This window comes from Erinaceus europaeus, chromosome 23 (assembly GCF_950295315.1).
Source record: "Erinaceus europaeus chromosome 23, mEriEur2.1, whole genome shotgun sequence".
NCBI lineage: Eukaryota > Metazoa > Chordata > Mammalia > Eulipotyphla > Erinaceidae > Erinaceus > Erinaceus europaeus.
Genome location: NC_080184.1, coordinates 9,858,967 through 9,880,576, shown reverse-complemented (window position 1 = coordinate 9,880,576; position 21,610 = coordinate 9,858,967). Strand labels below are relative to the sequence as shown.

Below are 21,610 nucleotides of genomic sequence, written 5' to 3'. Positions count from 1 at the left end.
TGAGTGGTGAAGCATTTCTGCAGGTGTCTCTGCCTCTCTTTCTCTCTGTCACCCACTTCCTTCTTGATTTCTGGCTGTCTCTATCCAATAAATAAATAAAGATAATTTAAAAACAAAGTGACCTAGGTGCATCTGGAAGCAGCCTGTGTCCAAGTTCTCCTGGCTGTCCTCTCTGCAGTCCTGCTTTATGACCCCCAACCTTAAATACTGTGTGGTGTCCTTCTGGCCTGCTCTGCTCCCACAGAGGGGATCCCAACGTCTGATTGCTCTCAACTTTTGTCACCATGGGTTTTCCTTGGGGTTCTATCTGCTTCACCATGGGACCAAGAAAATGGGGGTCTAGAGCTCTGTCCTATCCTGAGTATGGGTGCCTGTATCTGAAGTCAGCTATCTATCCACACCCACCTATTTTTTTAAATTGACTGTTATAGTGAAACCTGCTGCCCCCATCCTTGTCCCACGCTGTGTTGTTTATGTTTGTAGTCATGTTGTTCTGGTCTTAGTCAGAGAGTGCTACTTGCGTAAGTATTCCAGGAATGTCACCTTTTGAAAAAGACATGAAAAGTGTTCATAAGAGCATAATTACTTTTCCATGAATGTGCAGAGCTAGTCTTCCCCATCATGTGCTTACAGATGGTAAGCAGAATTTAAAGCAATTTTGTAAAATTTCACCTGCAAAATCCAGATATTTTCAATTATTTTTAATTAGTGAATGTATTATTATACAGAAAATAGAGAACTGACACTTATTTTTCTAGAAAGAGATAGCTAGGATCCAATAGCTAAAATGGTAGAGGTGACCTGAGATATTGTCTCTGGATAGGGTGCCTATCTTGCCTTTTCCATGTGCCTCTGTCTCTATCTCTCTGTGTGAACCAAAAGTGACCTAGGAGTGTAAAAACCATGCATGGAGAGGCCCAGTATCCTCAATAACTAAATCAATTAAATAAAAAAAAAAAAACCATAAGTATCCCTAGAGTTATCCTCCTTTTCTTTGTCATTAAAGGTAGTAGAAGCAATAGTTATTAGGAAACTTATTCACCTAAGGGCTCTAAAATGAAGCCATGAAGAAAACTGTTTGAGGTGCCAAGTAGTGGTGCACTCTCTTGAGGTCACATGGTACAGTGTGCAAGGACACAGGTTCCAGCAGGGGGAAAGCTTCTTGAGTGGTGAAATAGTGTTGCAAGTATTTCTCTGAGTCTCTGTCTATTTCCCTCTTCCCTCTCAATTTCTGGCTTTATCAAATAAACAAATATAGATAGTTTAAAAACTTAAAGAGATACATACATTTGAAATATATTTCTTCTTTCTTTCTCTCTTCCTTTACTTTTGTGTGTCTCTGTGTATCTCTGTGCCTGGTGAGACTAAGCTTTCCTTGGTCTACATAGTGGAAAATTTTCACTGCTCCCAGTGGACTTTTGGTTTTCATTTTTCCCCAGTAAAAAGTAGGAGACAGTGCTGGGGAGATAGCATAGTGGGTATGCAAAACATTTTTGTGCCTGAGGCTCCAAGATCCCAGGTTAATTCCCCAGCATCAGCATAAGCCAGAGCTGAGCAGTGCTCTCGTCTTTCTTTGTACCTCTGTTTCTCTCATTAAAATAATATATATAGAGAGAGAGAGAGAGGAGGAGAGACAAATGAAGAAAAACCACACAACCACATTGCTCATGAAGATTTCTCATTACATGGCATTCAAATGTGGTAGCCTGGTCCTGCTGAACACAAGATGTGTACTCTCTCTCCCACGTGAGCTGTCTCCCAGCCCCAGCTTGTTTCTTTGTTAACAACAGGCAGGAGGTTTCCAGCACAGCACTTCTGGTCATGGGCCTAGAGGAGCAGCAGCATCACTCACAGGGGGCTTAGGATGTGAGGGTCTGGTCCTGACCACAAACTCGCTGAATTGTGATTTCTTAGAGTTGGTCCCAGAAAACTGCGTGGTTTCCAGAACCATTTAAGCTTGTGAAGGCAGGTTTATAGAATGTTACTCACCACAGGATTCCCATTAGACTCACAACAAAAAGCCTGTGCCCTCTTGCACTGTTTCTGTATCTGGTCTGGCTATGGCTCTCAGTATCATTTTAGTTTAAATGTCCAGGCAATGTAAAGGTGAGAACTGAGGTAAGCAAGGAGACTCTTAAGACAGTGATCTATCCTGAGTATGGGTCCTTGGACCTAGAGTCAGGGCCTCTGCGTGTTGTGGTATAAGGGAAATGCTGGATGGCCAAGACCAGGTGATCAGGCTGGGGGTTCAGCACTGGGAGTCAGCACTCTGTAGGATCCTGCTGTGATTGCTTGGCTCTCACGGGTCCCAGGGTTTCAGTAAATGCAGATCAAGGAAACATTTATTTTATTTTATTTTATTTTATTTTTTCTTCCAGGGTTATTGCTGGGGCTTGGTGCCTGCCCTATGAATTCACTGCTCCTGGAGGCCATTTTTTCCCATTTTGTTGACCTTATTTTTATTGTTATTGTTTTTGCTGCTTGATATTTCAAAGAGAAATCAAGAGAGGAGGAGAAGACAGAGGGTGGGAAAATAGACACCTACGAACGTGCTTCACTGCTTGTGAAATAACCCCATATAGGTGGGGGGCTGGAAACTCAAACCTGGATCCTTATGCAGGTCCTTGCACTTCACCCACTCTCCTGCTTCCTGGCCACAAGAAACCTTTACTTTTATTTTTTTTTAACTTTTTTTATTATTATTTTCCCTTTAGTTGCCCTTGTTGTTTTGTTGTTGTAGTTATTGTTGTTGTTGATGTCATTGTTGGATAGGACAGAGAGAAATGGAGAGAGGAGGGGAAGAGAAAGATAGATACCGGCAGACCTGCTTCACCGTCTGTGAAGGGATTCCCCTGCAGGTGGGGAGCGGTGGCTCAAACCTGGATCCTTAGGCCGATCCTTGCACTTAGCGGCATGTGTGCTTAACCCACTGTACTACTGCTCGACTCCCTACTTTTATTTTTTCTCATCAGAATACTGATAATCAAAATAAATAAAAAGAATATTGATAATCTCTGGTTTATGGTGGTGCAGGGTATTGAGTTTAGGGCTTTGAGGGTATTTGAGTTTTGAGACTTTCTTTGCATAAACATTACACTATCTACCACTACTCTGCTATTTTTTGTTGTGTGTGACTACTGTAATGAAGTATGTTGCCCCAATTACTCCTCACCCTGTTGTGCTATTTATGTTCTTACTCCTGCACTGATTCTGTTTCTGGTTTTGGCTGTGACTATCAGCATCATTTTAGTTTGGATTTCTGTCAATGTAAAGGTGAGAACTGAAGTAATTGGGGTGACTCTCAGATAGTGAATCTTGGTATGAGTTCAGGCTTTGACCCAAAGAGGGACTCCAGGGACAGCTCTACATGGAGAGGCAGGTCAGTGCAGCCCACATGCCCCATCACTGAAATAGAATCTGGGCAAGGGGGCAGGAGGTTTACTCCCTAACACAAAGAAGAAACTCATATTTGGTCTCCAAGGAGTTCATTGTTCCAAAAACTCTTAGACAACAATAGATTACAACATTGGACCTTGTATCCATTTCTGTGTCCTTCTTGCAGGTGACATATCATCAGGTGAAGAGACTGCACTGGTATGTTTAAATACTACTCTAAATATGCAGTTGTGATTACTCTGGATATTCTCACCTGAGAATGAACGAGGAGAAAAAAGAAGCCACAGGTTCTCTTGTTCCTCTCAAAGTCTGTGTGTTGCATGTAGAAATGACAGGTTAATTCTCTGCTTCTCACTTTTTTTTTTTTCTTCCAGGGTTATTGCTCAGGCTCGGTGCCTGCACTATGAATCAACTGCTCCTGGAGGCTATTTTCTCCCTTTGGTTTCCCTTCTTTATTGTTGTTATTTTTATTGTTGTTACTGCTATCAAAATTATTGGATAGGACAGAGAGAAATTGAGAGAGTAGGAGAAGACAGTGAGAGGGAGAGAAAGATAGACACCTGAAGACCTGCTTCAGCACTTGTGAAGCAATCCCCCCTGCAGGTGGGGAGCCAAAGGCTCAAACTGGGATCCTTAAGCCAGTCTTTGCACTTCATGCCATGTGCACTTAACCCACCGCACTACCACCCAGTTCCCACTTCTAACATTTTTTAAACTTTTTTTCTCTGAAATATACGAAAAATGAGTGACAACTACATTTTCTATGCTGACCTGTGTTGTCAAAGTTTCTTCAGGTTATTTTCCCATGCAGTTGGAGACCCCATGATTACTACCAGCCATAAACCTTAGAAACATGCATATATATATATATATATATATATATATATATATATTTTTTTTTTTTTTTACCAGAGCACTGTTCATCTCTGGCTTTTGGTAGTGTGGGGCATTGAACCTGGGACTTGGGAACCTCTGGTATGAGAGTCTGTTTGAATAGTCATTATGTTATCACCTTTTCTCAAACAATTCTAATATTTAAAACTATATTGTTAGAACTTTATTTTTTATTTATTTATTTATTCCCTTTTGTTGCTCTTGTATTGTTGTTGTTATTGATATCATTGTTAGATAGGACAGAGAGAAATGGAGAGAGGAGGGTAAGACAGTGAGGGGGAGAGAAAAATAGACACCTGCAGACCTGCTTCACCACTTGTGAAGTGACTCCTCTGCAGGTGGGGAGCTAGGTGCTCAAACCAGGATCCCTAACGCTGGTCCTTGTGCTTTGCTGCCACGTGTGCTTAACCCTCTGCGCCACCCGACTCTCAGAACTCCATCTTAAATGCCAGTGTTGCCTTCTCATTCTCTCTATATACTTTTCTACATGAGATAAAGAGTGCTGAAAAAAGAAAAGACCTGCAACTATTCAAAATTCTTCTTTTTAAAAAATAATACATTTATAGTTTTTATCAAAGGACAGTGTAAAAGGCTAGGTGGTGGTGCACCTGGTTATACACAAATATTATAATGCACAAGGACCCAAGTTTGAGCCCCTGGTCCCCACCTGAAGCGGGAAAGCTTCACAAATGGTGAAGCACTGCTGCAGGTGTTTCTCTGTCCCTCTTCCTGTCGATCTTCTTTCCTCTAGATTTCTGACAGTCTGTATCCAATAAATAAATAAATATAATTGAAAATTTAAAGAAACTTAAAGACAAAAAGACAATGTATAGAATCTAGTATTCCAATTGAGGGTGAGTTTGCACTTGGTATATCTGTAGGTGACCCATAGGACTTTGCTCTCAACTTGGATCAACAATAGTAGAGAATGCTCCATCCTCTGAAAGAACCCCCCCAAAAAAATTATGAGAAATTTCTATGAATTTGCTACACCAAAATGAGAAAACTAGAATAAATGAAAAAAAAAAAATTCTTAGAACATATTACCTTCTGAGGTAGAATCATGATAATAAAGAGCTTAAATCAGTATTTAAAAGGAATAATAATTTAACATTCTGACAAATGAAGTCCAGGAGCAAAATACATCACTGGTGTATTATGTCCAACATTTACACATGTCCATATATATATATATATATATATATATATATATATATATATATATCTTTTTTTTTTTCCCAGGTTCAATCCTGAGCACCACCATAAGCCAGAGCTGAGCAGTGCTCTGGTAAAAATAAATAAATAAACAAAAAACCAAATAGAAATGGAAACAGTTGAAATGAAAAGTTGACCCTGGGTGTGTGTGTGGGGGGTGGGCAGTAATACATCAGATTAAGTGCACATAGTATGAAGCACAAGGACCCATGCAAGGATCCTGGTTCGAGCCCCCTACTTCCCACCTACAGGGGGATCACTTCACGAACAGTGAAGCAGTTTTTCATAAATTTTGTTTTGTTTTGTTTCTTTTTTTTTCTTCTTTTTAATATTTATTTTATTTATTTATTCCCTTTTGTTGCCCCTGTTGTTTTTTATTGTTGTAGTTATTATTGTTGTTGTCGTTGTTGGATAGGACAGAGAGAAATGGAGAGAGGAGGGGAAGACAGAGAGGAGGAGAGAAAGATAGACACCTGCAGACCTGCCTCACCGCCTGTGAAGCGACTCCCCTGCAGGTGGGGAGCCGGGGTTCGAACCAGAATCCTTATGCCGGTCCTTGTGCTTTGCGCCACCTGCGCTTAACCCGCTGTGCTAAAGCCCGACTCCCCTCATATATATCTTAATGGAGTGGAGAGACCATTTCCCACTTATTTTAGGAGGCCAGCATTTTCCTGTAACAAAGTTAGAGGAAGAGAATCCAGGAAGATTGGAGAGACAGGTCACATACTTAGGGTATAGGATTCTGCCATGGGGCCTCAGGGAAAGCTTTGTCGTTATGCCCTGCCTACTGCAAATGGCTGTTTTCAGCTACCTCATTTGCTACTTTTGTTTCCCTCTTTCTATTTTGCTCCCACACTCTGTCAAGTTGTGAACACTGAGTCCTAATAGAGGTGGGGGCTGGGGAGACAGCAGCTGAAGTAGCTGAGTCATGAACATGGCAGAAGCTGTATGCAGGGGCCTGTGGATTTGCCAACAACCACTTATGGGCAGGTGGGCAGCAGAGCTAGAAGCCAGTAGGCAGATGACTATGTGAGCATGAGTCTGGTGGGTGGCAAGGAACCACAGGGAAACAGATCCCTGCCTTTCTCCTTGCTGCCAGGGATCTTCATTCTTGCTTTAGTTGTTTTCATGGGTTCCCACAAGCAAACTGAGGGCTAAAAGGCATGAGGTTGGGTGTGGTCTTATGTGTGTGTGGGAGGGTGGTCACACAACATTCACGGCACAGGGTGAAGGGGCCACCAAACTTGGATGTCCCCAGGGACCTGGAGCCAATGAAGCCTGTGGGAGGGCCTTGCAGGTTCCCACTCACAGTGCTCACAGTGGGTAAAGGGGGCATCCTGTTGGGGAGGCCCGAACAGAGAGGTCATAGGCATGTGTGGGGGGGGTGGGGGCTGACCCCAGCAGCTTGACCTCATTTGGGTCCTGGTGCTCTCTTCTGGGTGATGGAAATCATGTGGGGGATGTGCTGCAATGCTTATCCCACATTCTCCTCTCCTCCTCCACCTCCATCAGCCCCACCCCCTGCTCTCCTCTCCTGCTCTTAGGGGCTGAGCCCAGGCAGGATCAGGCATGGACCCTCTGTAGCCTGGCCACCTTGCCCAGGCTCTGTTGTGGGCTCAGCATCCCACCTGCTGACCAGGTGGGAACCCAGTAGGATAGAAGCCCCCTTCTACCCCCTTCCTGAGGGCCCTGGGGCTTTGACTGGCAGCACTCCTGGGGGGAGAAGGGCTTTCTGACTAAAGGAGCCTTCTACACCTGGGCTGCAGCACCTACCATTCAGGGGAGCACCCACAGGAGGAGGATCTGGCGCTGGGGCCAGAATGTGGGGACACCGTGGGCTGGAGCAAGGCTGGAACAAGGCTGTAGCAGGTGCATAGGGGCAGAGGGATAGCAGACGAGAGTGACCCTCGGGGTGGGTGGGAAATAGGGGGAAGGGGTTCACTCTGCCAGGCTCCGTGTGTCCTCAAGTCTAAAATACTAAACAGTGAAATATTGTGCCTCTGTGATGACAGCAATATATATGCTAACACTAGAGAAATTAGTGTTTCTTTGTTGCTTTTTTTTCTAAACATTTTTAAAACTTTATGTATTTGATTTGATAGGACAGGGAGAAATTAGGGAGGAAGGGGGATAGAAAGCAGAAACTTGTAGTACTGCTTAAGCACTTGTGAAGCTATCTTTCTGTAAGTGGGGACCAATGGCTTGAACCTTATGCATAGTAACATATGCACTTAACCAGACTCATCACCACCCAGCTCCTTGCCTTTGGTTAGTGTTAGAGAGTTTTCTTTCTTTTGATTGCAATTTTTATTTCATTTTTTAAATTTTTTGTACTTTTGTTATTTATTAGATAGTGACAGAGAGAACTTGAGAGAGAGACAGAGAGAGAGAGACTTGCAACACTGCTTTGCCACTAGTGAAGCTTTCTTCTGCAGGTAGGGACCAGGGGCATGAACCCAGTTCCTTACTCACTGTAACATGTGCTCAACCAGATGTGCCACCACCCTGCCCCACATTGGAATATTTTTCATCTGTCAGAACTTCAGCTGTGCAGAACTAATCATCAGGAGCCAGGGCTATGCATATCATCAAGTCCACTGTGGGGCTTTAAGTTACTTAATACGATAGTGTTTTCACTTATTTTAAAGAATTATTTATTTATTGCTTCACCATTTGTGAAGCTTTCCCCCTGCAAATGGGGACTAGGGTCTTGAACCTGGTTCCTTGCATATTGTAACATGGGCGTTCAATCAGATGTGCCACCACCCAGTCCTGTTTATTTATTTTCTATGTCATCTCTGTGTCCTTAAATCTGATAAAATGTAGTCACTCAATTGTAAGGGTTAGTAAAATAGCATTCTCTGTAAACAGCATTGACAGCAAGTCATCAGATGAATTATCCACACACCTTCTATCAATGTTGTTCACAGACACTGCTGTCCTACTCTCTTCTCCCTTGACAAGGTGCTCGTTGGTGAGTTTTAATTTAGGGAAATAATCAGACCCCCCCCCTTTCATTATGACTACTGATCTCAGAGACTTAGTATACTATGGACTCCCCATTCCTTTCTTCTTTCTTTCTTCCTTTCTCTCTCTTCCTCTCTCTTTCTTTTCTTCGTTTTATTTTATTTATTATACATGAATAAATGAGGAGACAGATAACCAGAGCATCACACAGGTGCATGTGGTGCTGGGGATTGAACCAGGGAACTCAGGCATGAATGTCCAATGCTTTATCAACTATTTCCACAGCTGTTGGACTTGTCTGTCCTTATAATGACATTATTAAGCCCACCAGAATTTAAAAGATGCCATATTAAGTTTAAAAATCCCATGAATAAATCACTAAAATGACATCAGTGTCACTAGGTGGATTGATTCTTTATCTTGATGTACTGTCTTTCTTTCTTTTTTTTTTAATATTTATTTTATTTATTCCCTTTGTTGCCCTTGTTGTTTTATTGTTGTAGTTATTATTGTTGTTGTCATTGTTGGATAGGACAGAGAGAAATGGAGAGAGGAGGGGAAGACAGAGAGGAGGAGAAAAAGATAGACACCTGCAGACCTGCTTCACCGCCTGTGAAGCGACTCCCCTGCAGGAGGGGAGCCGGGGCTCAATCCGGGATCCTTATGCTGGTCCTTGTGCTTTGCGCCACCTGCGCTTAGCCCGCTGAGCTACAGCCCGACTCCCTGTCTTTATTTCTAATGCCTCCTGTTACACTGAATTAAGTTTTCCCTGGTAATTGGGTCTTTGTGTTTGGTAACCTGTGTTCTTTACTGGTTGAGCCACCATCTGACCTCAACTTCATTAGTGATGAGAGAGATATACGGCTAGATTCCAGGTGTACCTCCTGAAGTCTGGCACCCAGGATCACTCAGCTCTGAGCTCACCCTTTACTGAGGATACTAAACAAGCCCAATTGCACCCTCCTATCTTCTTCCATTGCCCTCCTTCCCCCTTCCAACAACCTAAAAAGCCCCAGCAGCTCTTCTAATACCCTGCCAGCCTCTCCTGATTAATTCCAGCAACTTCCATTTCACCAGCACCCACAGAGGGAGGAAAGTACCTCTAATCATCTTCCTACATTCCTGACAAGACCATGTCCCTCCAACCACAGATGCTCTGCAGGGTCAGAAGTGACTTGGCTGTCCATCCCATCTCCCACTTGCATTCCTGGTACCATCAACTCATTGTTACATTGAGCAACTGGCTCAGCAAAGGGAGTCTCACCTCAGAGGCACCCATTCTGCTTTCCCTCAGTGAAAAGCAGAAGAGAAACCTCTGTCCTGATATTCAGCCCAAGGCCTCCTGTGCCTGATTATTCTGTTCCATTTCCCCTCATGCCACTCTTATGCCACATTGTCCTACTAACTGGGGTCTACAGAAGCTGGAGCAGACAGCATCATCTCCACATGGGCCACTGGTGCCATGTGCTCCATCACACCCTGGCAACTGACTTATCTGCTTCCAGGCAGAAAGATTAAGTCAGAGAGTGGAAGCCTGTACCATAAAGTAGTGATGATTCACCAGTGCACTATTATAGTAGCCAGAATAAGGGCAAAAAACTCAGTGCCCAATGGCACATGGGAAAATAAGGGAGATGTGATCTGTATTCATAGAGGAAGAGTACTCAGCAATAAAAAGGCACACTCTTTAAAACCAGCAGAAATTCAATAAGAATTAATATATATGTATATGTACATAGGCCACAGTATTTTTTAATTATTCCCAGAATAATTGTCTGATTATAATGCATTTGTGTGTTTCATTTATTTATTCCCAAGTAATATGTATGTCTGGCTTGTCATTTCCCCTCCTCACCATTATTATTCCCTATTTCTTTCAAAATACAAAAGTATTATATTCCATTTAGGAAATAAACCCTTGTGTTGGTGAGGTGGTACAAGGGTTACACAAATAGACTCTCATGCCTGAAGTTCCAAGAATTCAGGTTTAATCCCCTGCACCAACATAAGCTAGAGCTGAGCAGTGTTCCAGAAAAAAGAAGAAAAAAAAGCCAACCCAAGCCTCATTGTCTGGCTTGGATGGTAGAACTACTTCCAATTCGTTTTCCTTTATAAATGTCACTTCAGTATGAAGATTGCCAGAAACCTTTGAGAAGGGTGGAATGATGATAACATGGGTTGCATTGGATCGACCTTCCCGTGGTGCATCCCGTGAGCACCCATTCATTGGGGAAACTGACGATCCTTCCTAGCCGACTGAATCCACATGGATCCCAGTCACTTTCAAAGCCAGCAACAAGCAGCTCCTGACAGCTTTGCTGTTGACTGGCTACGGAAGAAGGGCAAACGCTAGAAGAAGAATAACATGAGCTCAGCTGGGCTGAATTGGAGACTTCTTTGTGTGATGAGGTGTAAATCTTTAAACATGTAAACATCATGTTTCTTTGTCAAATATGGCAATTACCAGTGTTGTCACAGGCTGACAGGAAGAGCTGCCCCCACTCTAGGCAAGCATCACTTATCTCTCCATGCCTCACCTGGGCACACCACTCCTTTGTGATGGCAGGAAATGAGCCCCATCATTTAAAAGTGTAGAACAATGACTGCTACTTAGTGGTTGTGAGGTAAAGGGACCATTCTACATGTCTGATCTAGGTTCACCTAGAGGCCAAGGTCAGTGTGGGATTTCCTGGGGTTAGGAGTCCACATCCCTAAACTTTGGACTGGCAGTCAGAAGTGCTGGAAACTCCAGAGCTGCTCTACAATTGTGTTGTCTCCCTCTGGGAGAGGGAGAGAAATCCTGCTTCTTTTTTAGGGGAGGGGGGCTTAAGCCACATTCTGTGAGAGCAAGGGCAACCCTTGTAGGTTGTGACTCCATTGTGGGCTTAGTGTCATTTGATTGAAGCAAGTCACAGATCTAGTCCAGGACCAAGGTTGGGAAAAGGTAGGGAGGCCTCTCCTAAACTAGGGATCATGGGGTGATGTGTGTGGATGGGAGGAAACAGTGAGGCCAACTCTGATGTCAGGCTAACCCCCACTTAACTCACATACGGGAGACTGATCATACTGTAAATAATATTTTTATTACCTTTATTTATTCATTGGGTAGACAGAGCCAGAAATCAAGAGGGGAAGGGGAGATAGGGAGAGAGACAGACACCTGAAGTACTGCTTCACCACTTACAAAACTTTCCTCCTGGAGGTGGGAACAAGGGCTCAAACCTTGGTTCTTGTGCATTGTGACATGTGTACTGAAACAGGTGCACCATCACCCAGTCCCCTCATAATGTAATTATGCTCATTATTATTACTGGGGATCTGTGACTGCTTCTAAGGTGGATATGATGACCTTCTGACACGGGAGGAGCAGCACCAAGGACATCACCCTGATTTTCCTGGTCAGCACAGTAATGGGGTTCTCTGCTTGTAGAGGAGTCATGGGCTTACACTCTACTCCACAAAGGAGGCTTAGACTTTTTTGGGATCAGTGTCATTCACTCAGACCTGGATCCAAGGACAGGTTAGCCTCATAACCTCTGTTGTTTCAGAAGTAGATGGATTTTATCTTTTCATCATGATCATCATACTGATAATCACCTCATCTTAGCTAAATCAGAGCACCTCAGTATATCACTTAAGCCATAAGTCACAAAGCACATTTTTATTCATATGACTTCCTGCTCACAAGGATAAATCACAGGACACTCACCATGCTGAAGAAGACTGTGCATGCCTCATTTGCAATGCAGCTACCCTGTCCCAAAGGACACCCAACAGACAGCACTGTCAGGGATCATGTCCCACCCTGGGTCAGCTTCCTAGGATGCTTTCTACTTTCCCAGCTTCTGTACAGAGAAAAGAAATAGAGAGAAGGTAGTGACTGACAGTGGGAGCTGATTTTATTTCTCTACTTCAGTAGACACTTTATGTCAGATTGAATGTGAGCACAGGAATGAGGATCCAACTGTGTTACATGAGTTGTAAATATGAAAATGTTCAGTCACTAGCAGTGTCCTACTGAATATTTAGTCATTTTTCCTATAAATAATGTCATCTGTGTTAATAAATGGTGGTTGCAATACTACGAAAAATTTCAGTGCACTTTGCATTATTACAATTCCAAGTGAGAAAGGAAAACACTAGAGGAAGTAATGTGCCTTTATCCTAACTGAACAAAATGTGTCATATCCTAACTGAACAAAATGATGGGGCTAGAAAATTCAAACTATCAGTAATACCTGGCCCTAACACTGGTAAAACTGCAGAACCAAGTAATAAATCTGGTACAAACCACAATGGACATACACTGACATCATTCAGTTGCCAAGGCTTTGGAGAAACACCCCAAGGTGAGGTGGATGAGTGGCATAACCTGTGACCTTAGAGTGTGGGGCTGGGGAAGCACAGCTGTTGTCAATAATGGTTTCAAGTGACTCAAGGTGATCCAGGTAGAAATGAGGCTTCTATGGTTCAAGCCCTGGCTCCCCACCTGCAGGGGTGTCGCTTCACAAGCGGTGAAACAGGTCTGCAGGTGTCTATCTTTCTCTCCCTCTCTCTGTCTTCCCCCTCCCCTCTCCATTTCTCTCTGTCTTATCCAATAACAATGACAACAATAATAACTACAACAATAAAACAACAAGGGCAAAAAAAGGGAATAAATAAATAAAAATAAATATAAAAAAAAGAAAGAAATGAGGCTTCTAGGTAATTTACCAGGGTGCAGACATAGTGTTGGTCAGTGGAGAGGTGTCAGCATATACTCTGTGGAGTGTTTAGTGGGGTCCTGCAGTCAGCAGTCTAAGCTATAGAAGATTTGTGGGTATTTTTGTAAGGGGAAGCCCCTGAATACATAGGAGACATTTGTTCAGTCACTATAGAAGAGGTATTTGTCTGCTAAAACAAAGAACTAGAGATACTTACCTGGCAGGGGAGTTAACATGATCATGAAGGTGGTTTTACCAGGGTGAGGCTTATCCATTGCATTCCAGATATGCTGACCCCTGCTATTACCCAAATGTGGGAAACTCGACTGCTTAATTTTGGTAGTGGGGGACTGCATTCGTGCTCTCCCAGAATAAAAAAAAAGAGAGAGAGAGTGCAGTGTGTACACTTAATCAGGTAAGCCACCTGCTACCCCCCTCAAATATACATTTTCCAGATTAATTCTGTGTTTGATTGACATAGTCCAGATTTAAAATTATATATATATATATATATTTGTCAAGAAATATTTCCACAGGCTCAGTCAATCCAGCCCAACTTGATCACCTGTTGACAGTTAAAATCTTTGGAAGCAAGGACTGAAAGGTGTATCTTGCTACCATGTGCAAAGATTCAGATTCAAGTATCCTCTCCCCAAATTGTAGGAGGGATATTTCAAACTCAGTGAAGCAGGTCTGTAGGTCTGCAGGTGTGTATCTGTCTCCCTCCCTCCCTCTCTCTCTCTGTATCTCCCCCTTTTCTCTTAACTTCTCTGTCTTATCTAATAAAATTGAAAGAATAAAGATAAGAATAAGCTAAGGAGAACACGAAGTTAATAAAAGGTTACAATTAATTGATGCATTATATTAAATTATCTGATGCATGAGTTTTTCTCCTCAGTGGGATCAGAAATCAGATGGCATCCTAGACCTAAGAGTTTTTCTGAACAAGATCTGTAAATATTTTGGAATTAATCAGGAGAGGCTGGCAGGGTATTAGAGGAGCTTCTGGGGCTTTTTAGGTTGTTGGAAGGGGGAAGGAGGGCAATGGAAGAAGATAGGAGGGTGCAATTGGGCTTGTTTAGTATCCTTAGTAAAGGGTGAGCTCAGAGCTGAGTGATCCTGGGTGCCAAACTTCAGGAGGTGCACCTGGAGTCCAGGTCTTCTGGCGCCTTGACACTCTTCATGAAGATTGGGGTAGGAGGCAATTGAGAATCCAGTGTGTGCCCCCTCTGGTGGTGATTTAACAAATATGCACCCTGTGTCTTGTACTCTAATGGGGTATGTCATGTCCACCCACCAACTCAACCCACACCCCCCACACACTCACACATACACTTCAGGATCCCATAGAAAAGTAAGATGGGGAGGGAAGAAGGGAATTGGGCTGGGATGGAAGCAGACATTTAGGATTCCTGAAGGTCCAGAGACGTGCTGTTGAAGTCAACCGACAAAAACAGTTCTGGGGCTTAGTTGTAGACCTCTCCTTTTGTTGAGCCTGGCCGTTTTACCTGGCTCTTTCCAACATGGATAGATCTCTGTTTTAATAACCCATGGATACACCTGTGTGGTCATGGGTGACATTTGGCCTCAATGGCTTCAAAGCCTGGAGTCAGTGTTTTCCCTAGAAGCTGTCCATCAATCAGGTGGGAGGAAGAGGCTAGTCTGCTGGATCTGGGCCATTCTGAAATCCCCACTCCACCTATGGACTGGGATTGCCTCTGTGGCTGTGTGAAGATACACCTACTTTCATGCCCACTCCTACTCCACTCATGGTGGATTTGCCTGGTCCTTTATGAAGATGTGTTTGCCTTGGTGCTGCAAACCCGGAAGGGAGAACAGCTGCAGACCTCCCAGAAACTGGGAGTGAGATTCTGTTAGCCTTGGAAAATAAGGGTCCCTAAGCCTCCTAAAAATAACGTGATTTTTCATGGTGATTTAACTTATTGTGTTAATAATAAAAAATATATAAGCACAGCATAATGCCATATATATATATGCTTATATTTCACTGCATGTCTATATACATATATGGGTGTGTGCTTTACACACAGGGATAGACAGATAGATGTAAATATAGACATATATTTACATATATATAGTGTCTTACCAAAAAGTAACAAACAGACGAAAGCAAACAGACTATTTCTAAGACTGTGAAAACTGTAGTGGTTATTTTTGGGGAAGTGGGTACACAGGACTTTGATGGTAGGTGTGGTATGGCACTATACCCTGTAACCAAACTATCTGGTATTTTTTTAAAGATAACATGGGTACAATTCCATATAATACACACCACCAGAGTTTCATATCCCATCCCCTCCATTCAAAGCTTCTCTACTACTTATCCCTTTGGGAGTATAGATTAAATTTATTTATGGGGTGCAGAAGGTAGAAGGTCTGACTGTTGTATTTCTTCTCCACTGAACATGAATGTTGACAGATTGATCCATACTTCCAACCTTTTTTTTGTTTTTCCTTAGTGGGGTTGGACTCTGGAGAGGTGAGCCTATGCGAAATATTGGTAAGGCTGTCTGCCTAGGGAAGTCAGGGTAGCATAGTAGCATCAGCAACTTGGTTCCTGAAAGGTGGTAGGGTATAAGAATCAAGTTCTTTGTTAAATGTAGCAATTAGCAGTGCTGTCATGGGCTGACACGAAGTGCTTCTCTGACTTTGAACAAGTATCCGTTAGCTCTCCATACCTCATCTGGGCATATCAGTCCTTTGTAGTGTCAGGAAATGAGCCCCATTATTTAAAGGGTAGAACAATGGCTGCTATCTGGTGGTTGTGAGGTGGGACCCTTCCACAGATCTAGCCTGGGCTCACCTAGAGGCCAGGGTCAGTGTGAGCTTGACCAGGGCTGGGGGTCCATAGCAGTCTTACCCATGGGTCTGGCAGTCAGCAGGGTTGGAACCAGAGTCGCTCTGAAATTGTGCTTGTCTTCCTCTGGGGAGGGAGGGAAGTCCTGATTCTTTCTGGGGCGGGGAGGCTTGAGCCACATTCTGTGAGAGCAGGGGCAGTCCTTGCAGGTTGCAGCTCCACCATGGAGTCAGTGACATTCTACTGAACGAGTCACAGGTCAAGTTCTGGAGCAAGGGTGGGGAAAGGGAAGCCCCTCTTGAATGAGGGCTCATAGGGAGATGCATGCAGGTGGAAGGTGACAGTGGGGCCACCTCTGCAGTCTGTCTGACACTCTCTGAACTTACAGAATGGGAGTGGAGCTTATTATATAGTAATTATAGTAATTATTATTATTGAGAATCTGTTGATGCTTAGTGGGTGGGTTTAATGGCCTTCTTACACTGGAGGGACAGGAACAAGGGCCATCACCCTGATCTGCTTGGTCAGCACAGTCACGTAGTCCTTTGTCTGTGGAGGAGTCATGAGCTTATACTCTACTCCACTGAGGAGGCTTGATTTCATTAGGAATCAGTGTGATTCACCCAAGCCTGGGTTCTAAGACAGGAAAAGTTCCCATGTATTCTGCTGGTTCAGAAGTGGATGGAACTCATCTTGTCATTATGACAATCATACTGTAACTGTCTTTATATTAGCTACCATCTGATTACCCCAGTACATCACTTAAGCCATGAGTCAGAAATCACACTTTTTTTTTTTTTTTTTTTTTTTTTTAGAAATCACACTTTTATTGACATGACATACTGCTCACACTGAGAAAACATAGGGCACTCACCATGCTGAGGAGGACTGTGCATGCCTAATTTACAATGCAGCCACCTTGTCACTAAGGATGCCCCACAGACAGGGCTGTGAGAGACCAGGTACCACCCTGGCTCAGATACCCAGGATGCGCTCTACCTTCCCAGCTGCAGCCCCCTTCCTCCCCCCAAAAAAAGTAGCAGCAGAGAATCTGTGACTTTCTCACACTTGTGGAGGCTGCATATCCAGATTCCATCAGATCCAGGGTTTGTGAACCCTTCCCAGGTCACAGGGACATTTCCTTTCTGGGTCTCCATGTGTTGAGTGGAAATTGTCTTTCTAACTCTAAAAGCCTACCTTGGGGAGTCTGAGGATTGGATTCCTCTTTTTACCCCTTTTTTGTTGCCCTTGTTGTTGTCATTGCTGTCATTGGATAGGACAGAGATAAATGGAGAGAGAAGGGGAAGACAGAGAGGGGGAGAGAAAGACAGACACCTGAAGACCTGCTTCACCACCTGTGAAGTGACCCCCCCCACAGGTGGGAAACGGGATCAGACCAGGATCCTTATGCCAAATTCTCGTGCTTTACACCATGTAGGATTTGATTCCTATTCAGAACTCTTTCCTGAGTGTGAACTTTCATTATGTTTTTCTTTTCTCTATCTCTCTCTCTCTTTTCTCCAGGACTATTGCTGGGGTTTGGTGCCTGCATCATGAATCCACTGCTCCTGGAGGCTATTTTTTCCCTTTTGTTGCCCTTGCTTTTTTATTGTTGTTGTGGTCATTATTACTGATTTTGTCATTGTTGAATAGGACAGAGAGAAATGGAGAGAGGAGGAAAGACAGAGAAAGGGAGAGAAAGATAGACACCTGAAGACCAGCTTCACCACTTGTGAAGTGAACCCCTCACAGGTGGGGAGCCGGGACTCGAACCGGGATCTTTATGCTGGTCCTTGTGCTTACCCTGCTGTGCTACCACCCAACCCCCTCTTTTATTTTTATTTATGAAAAAGGAAACACTGGCTAGTCATGTTCTTGAATCTGCTACAAAAGGTCTCACAGTCTAAATTACAGTCTGTATTTTCCTTTTCTTTTGGTCTTAAGTCCTACCAATGAGTGTGGTCATCTGGTATTTCACCATCATTTGGCTTATCTCACTTAATGACTCTTCCAAGTTCTATCCAAGCTGTAGCAAAAGAGATCTTTGTCATTTATTTCTGTTTTGACTAAAGTATGTCTGGCCAAACACTAATAATTTATGACCAAAAATGTGAATGGATTTGTTTGACCTTAAATAATGCTAATGTACTAAAACTCTGGTGGTGTAGATTTTAACATAAACCTATAGCGATGCTCTTTTTAAAAAAATATTTACTTATTTATTTATTTTCCCTTTTGTTGCCCTTGTTGTTTAACATTGTTGTGGTTATTTATGTCGTTGTTGGATAGGACAGAGAGAAATGGAGAGAGGAGGGGAAGACAGAGAGTGGGAGAGAAAGATAGACACCTGCAGACCTGCTTCACCACCTGTGAAGCAACTCCCCTGCAGGTGGGGAGCCGGGAGCTGGAACCGGGATCCTTATGCCGGTCCTTGCACTTTGCACCACGTGCGCTTAACCCGCTGCACCACTGCCTGACTCCCAGTGATGCTCTTAAGATGAAGAAGGGGAGCCCTAAGTTTTACAAAGAAGCTTCAGAGAAGAAAAAAAAAAAATCTCCTCTTTGATTGACTTTCTTCTTCAAAGGACCTCACTTTAATGGTGAATGATATGAATGATATGAACACTAGTGTTTTATTTAAGTGTGAATCATTAGTTCTAAAAGGAGGATTTTTCTCTCCTTCAGGTAAAAAGTTTATTGTCTGATTTCTTCTTAGAAATTAGGAAATAAGATTAGGCCAATTTCAATATCATGTAATCACTCCCAGCCACTCATTTTTTACCATAAATGATAATATAAAATGTAACATTTTGGTTCAGGAAAGATTCATAGGATGCTGTTTCCTAGCAATTTTATTCAAGATACTATGAAGTGTTAGATTATTAATACTTGTTTTTCCAATTTTTATTTATTTATTATTGGATAGAGACCGAGACAGATTGAGAGGGAAAGAGGAGATAGAGATAGAGACAGAGAGACACCTGCAGACCTGGTTCACCACTTGTGAAGCTTTTACCCTTGCAGGTGGGGACCAGGGGCTTGAACCCGGATCCTTGCACACTTTATTGTGTGTGCTTATTTGGGTGTGCCACCGCCTGGCCCCGTAATACCTGTTTAAAATACTGAAAATCACCAGGTTTTGTATTTTTTTAAGGATTTGTTGTGCCATATCCATAAATTCTTTAAATACAGATGGGTTTTTTCCATGGATTTTATGCAGTTTGTGCTGCCTTGAAAAACTTAAGATTATATTTTGCCATGACTTCCTAAGCATTTTTTTAAATCAAAAGATTGCTTAATTTTAATAATAATGTAGTGTTTGAATATTTAATTTAGTAATAGTAAGTAAGAATAATAAGTCATATTTGTATAGAAGAGACCATAGGCCCAAAATCCTGATGATGTGTACTTTGCTACTGTTTTCATTTTGACTATCGTGAGAAACATTCTCTTCATAATAAAAACTGTTTTCTTTTGATTATCAGCAACCTTGAGGAAATTCATTTTTATTTATTTGTATTTGATGTTTTTAATCTGAATGTTTTTGTTCACATCTGCTTATTTGTCTAGTGAGTTGGTTTTACTGATTTTTTCAATATTATATTTATATTATATCATCTATTAATTATATTTTATTTGCTGACTGTATCCAATATATCTTCAACTCGTTAACCAACATGCTTGTTATATGCATGACAAGCATTTTCTAAGTCTGCATTTTTTTCAGTTATATCCTATCTTATTAAATTAAAACTTTAAATAATGATACATAATGTCTGTCAATTTAGCCCTAGATATCTGGATTTTTATATGACAGTTAAAAAACTATTCTTTACATGTTAGGTTAGCGAAGCACCAAGAGACTGGGATGATGTAAGAAACAAAGAGCCTTTATTGAAACAAGCTTAAGCCTGGGCTACATGCACTTCCCAACAGTGGCATGGGAGCCCTAAAATAATGCAAACAGGTTCTTTTTATACACATTAGGAAGGCGGGAGTGGGGGGGTTGGTCAGTTACTTAAAGTTCAGACCTGTTTGTCAGGGAATTTGACCACAGTCCCTGGCAGTTTTTGTCAGTTCTGCAAATTTTGGATTTCAGGGCTATCATGACCTCCATTTTCAGAACTACTGCTGATAGGTAGAAACGTTGAGACTAGTGTTTCAAGGGTAAAGTGCAGCTGCACTGCTGCTGTTGGATTATGAGGTTTTTCTTGGCTGCCTTAGACAATATGGAGTGACAGTGGCTCTCACATATATAGTCTTGCTAATTATGCAGTAACCATTGCCAAGGATTTGCAAGAAAAAAACATCTACTCATTAAGAGAACATAAGCACAAATAAAATGTTTTTCCTGGATTTAAACCCAGATTCTCCCCAGTACCAGCCCCATCTCACTAGCTCTATGAATAGAGCCTAGAATGCAAGTGTAATAAAAATATTTGCTGTCGGAGGCGGAGCTACGAGCAGCAGATCGCTTTCTCTCCTCTCCTCTCCTCTCCCGGATCAACTAGGAATACCAAAGGAGAACACCCGGACCGAAGCAGGACAGGACTAGAATGACCACCACGGGAACCCAGTAAATCACCCGTGAGTACAAACACGCGTGGCTGGTGACAGAGAGGAGAGAGGGGCCTAAGGAGAGATTAAGTGACTGCTAACAGTTCGACAGTTTGTCAGTGGAGACACCACCTCCAGTCTGCTCCACCAACAAGGGGACAGCTGAAGGGAGGAAAGGACTCCCCAGAGACTCACCAAGTACAACTCTGAGTCTCCATTGCTACTACCCTCAGAATCTGGAGCAGCAACAGGGAGGGACACCAGGGCACAGAGATCTAACCGGGAAACTCAGGAGAAGACCTATACCTCGGTGGCATAGCTGAAGGGCTGTGAAAGTCTCTTTGCATAACCACTGGATTATCTCTGCCACACCCTGCTTTATCACTTGGTCAGGAGTCATTGATTAAACCAAGAAGCCTATTGATAGTTTAAAAGCCCTCAGGCTACCGTAGCCTACAGGGGGAAAAAAAAAAGGCTTTTACACCACTGAACTCCAACTCAGGGATTGAAAAAACTGTTAACTTATATAAAATGGTTAAAACAACAAGAAAAAATAATGGAGACTCGAACCAGGACAAGAGTCCAGCTAAAAGTCCTCCAGAGGGCGAAGCACAAAACAACGAGTTCAACATCCAAACATTAGCTAAGGAAATAAATAAATGAGAAAGGCTTTCAGCCAAGAATACTATATCCTGCTAGATTGTCATTCAGACTAGATGGAAGCATCAAAACCTTCTCAGACAAGCAACAGTTGAAGGAAGCAACCATCACCAAGCCTGCCTTGAAAGAAGTTCTGAAAGGTTTCCTATAAACAACCAGACCACCACAAATAGAACATATATCAAAACACTCTAAAACTCTACAAGAATGGCGTTAAAATATCTTCAATCTTTGATATCAATAAATGTCAATGGCCTGAATTCACCTATTAAAAGACACAGAGTAGGAAGATGGATCAGAAAACACAACCCAACAATATGTTGTCTACAGGAAACTCACCTAACGCAACAAGACAAACACAGACTTAAAGTGAAAGGATGGAAAACTATCATTCAAGCCA

The 21,610-nt window shown here is 42.6% G+C and overlaps 1 protein-coding gene and 2 non-coding genes across 3 annotated transcripts in view; 2 read left to right on the top strand and 1 right to left on the bottom strand.

Annotated features, from left to right (window-relative positions):
* LOC107523312 (zinc finger protein 14-like) overlaps nucleotides 1-21,610 on the top strand; it is a 517,712-nt gene that overhangs the window by 83,532 nt on the left and 412,570 nt on the right. The gene's annotated exons all lie outside the window — the stretch shown is intronic.
* On the bottom strand, nucleotides 4,125-4,255 carry LOC132535694 (small nucleolar RNA SNORA44). The gene has a single exon (XR_009547409.1). It is a non-coding gene; the product is annotated as a small nucleolar RNA SNORA44 (small nucleolar RNA).
* On the top strand, nucleotides 13,385-13,546 carry LOC132535678 (U1 spliceosomal RNA). Its single transcript, XR_009547393.1, has one exon. It is a non-coding gene; the product is annotated as a U1 spliceosomal RNA (small nuclear RNA).